General features: G+C 48.9%; 1 pseudogene; it reads left to right on the top strand.

Annotated features, from left to right (window-relative positions):
- Window positions 1–728: 728 nt before the first annotated feature.
- On the top strand, window positions 729–1,738 carry LOC140215414 (uncharacterized; annotated as a pseudogene).
- Window positions 1,739–2,468: the final 730 nt, after the last annotated feature.

Genomic DNA, 2,468 nt, shown 5'->3' on the forward strand with positions numbered 1-2,468 from the left:
CGGAAGTAATCGCGAGACTCAGTGCGTAAGATGCATATGATTATGCGAAGGTCAAGGCTAGTCTTTTGAAGAAGTACCGCCTTTTAACCGAAGCATTTCGGCGAAGGTTTAGAAGCGCGGGCAAGAAGGATAGCGAGGGATATCGGGAGTCTGCATATGGCTTAAAGGCAAACCTAGTCGAATGGTTGAAAAGCGCGGAAGCGTACGAGAGCAGAGACACGATTATTGAATGCATGTGTCTAGAGCAGCTTTACACAAGCATCCCACCATCTGTGAAGCTGTGGGTGCAAGACAGATGAAATGTAAACACTGTGGAAAGGGCGGCTGAATTAGCCAAAGAGTACGCAACGCGTAGAAAGCTGAACGCCGAGGACGGAAATTGGGACGGCCGAAATGGACCACGGAAACCATTTCCGTTCAAAAGGGGTTCGCAGACTAGACGATCGGAGCCTGTAGATGTGGAGGAAAAGCCCTCAGAAAAGAGCGAGGAGAAATCAAACGGGGAAACCGTACAAAAAGAGCAGAAAAGAAAATTCGAATCTTTTAGCCCAATTCGCTGCTATAAGTGCCACAAACTCGGACATATCGCTGTAAACTGCGGGAAGCTTAGCGTAGTTTTCTCCTACGTGGATGAAAAGGAAGAGAATATGGAACTTTTAAGCCCATATCTTCACGACCTGCAAGTTAATGGCAAACCATGCCGGGTGCTGCGAGACAGTGACGCCACTATGGGCATTGTCCATCCGTCTTACGTGACGGTGGATGACTTCACTGGAGAAGTAGCATGGATTAAACAGGTTGTAGAAGAACACAGCGTCTGTCTGCCCACGGCCAAATTCAAAATCAGTGGACCGTTCAGGGATCTCGTGTCCGAGGCGGCAGTTTCCAAATCCTTGTCGCTGCGGTACCCTTACATTCTTTCGAATCGGTCGGATCAGTTACTGCGGGACAAGGGGCTTATACTGGGAGAGGGCGTAATACAGGCGTTGACGCGAGGCCAAGGTCGTAAAATCGCGTCGCTTTCGGCTGAAAGTGCAAAAGCGGCTCCAGCGGAAGTAGCAAAAGTGGTAATTTCAGTAACCGAATCCGAGCTAGGCTCGAGGGACGAAAAAACAGTCGAGGACACACTGCCAGCTGACCAGCACAATGAGAGTGTACCACTAGGGTGTCAAAGTTCACGCCTGCTGGAAGGGCCAGCTGACGCACTCGCAAGCGAGACTATCACCGGCCTCAGAAAACTTTGATCAGCTCTTACGTGTGGACAGAGAGTCACTGACAGCCGAGCAAAAGAAGGACGACAGCTTAGATAAACTACATCACACAGCTAAAGAAGGCATTGCTAAGCGCAATATGACGATACAAGAGAGAGGAGGATTGTTGTATCGGTAATACAGAGGGCGAAAGGGTAGAATTCTAGATCAGTTAGTGGTACCTGCTAAGTACAGGGAGCACCTTTTGAGTCTCTGTCATGGAAATGGGTGGTCTGGCCACCTAGGCATAAACAAATCAAAGGAAAGATTGCTTATGGAATACTACTGGCCTGGCTGTTTCAAAGACGTAGAAAACTTTGTAAGAGCATGCGACGCCTGCCAGCGCTCGGGTAAACCAGGAGAAACATGGAAAGCTCCACTAAAGGTAGTGCCCTAATAACAAAACCTTTCAGACGACTTGTGATAGACACGGTAGGGCCTCTGCCAAAGACAAAGTCGGGTTACAGGTACTTGTTTACCACGCTGTGTCCGGCTACAAAGTTTCCAGAAGCAGTCCCTCTGAAAGAGCTCAGCTCCACCGAAGTAGTAGACGCGCGTTTGACAGTAATCGCACGAGTTGGTTTTCCAGCCGAAATTCAGGCGGATCAAGGGTCAGTATTCACCAGCGCACTGACTTCCACGTTCTTACAAAAGTGCGGGGTAAAGTTGATACACAGTTCCGTCTATTACCCTCAGTCAAATAGTGTAGAAAGGTGGCATTCAGTGCTTAAGCGAGTTTTGCGGGCGCTCTGTTACGACCCCAAGGAGGACTGGGAGAACTGCCTTCCGGCAACTTTGTTTGCTTTGCGAACGGTTCCACATGAGGCTACAGGGTTCTCGCCAGCAGAACTAGTGTATGGGAGGACACTCCGGGTCCTCCACTGAGAATGTTAAAAGAGATGTGGGAGGAAAGAGGAGAGAGTCCAACAGTGGTAGAATACGTGCTAAATCTGCTGGAACGGCTAAGTGCAACCCAAGAACTTGTCGAAAAGAACATGGGAGTAGCTCAAAAGAACGCCAAGTTCTATTACGACAAGAATGCGAGGCTTCGTATGTTTAACGCCGGAGACCAGGTAATGATCCTCAGACCTTCAAGAAAGAACAAGCTTGAAGTTCACTGGGACGGATCCGTTAAGGTGTTGCACATACTTTCAGATACTATGCTCTGAAAATGCCCGGTCGCAGGAAGGAGGTGAGGTTATACCATTTTGATGAAGC

This window comes from Dermacentor andersoni, chromosome 1, assembly GCF_023375885.2.
Source record: "Dermacentor andersoni chromosome 1, qqDerAnde1_hic_scaffold, whole genome shotgun sequence".
In the NCBI taxonomy this organism is placed as follows: domain Eukaryota; kingdom Metazoa; phylum Arthropoda; class Arachnida; order Ixodida; family Ixodidae; genus Dermacentor; species Dermacentor andersoni.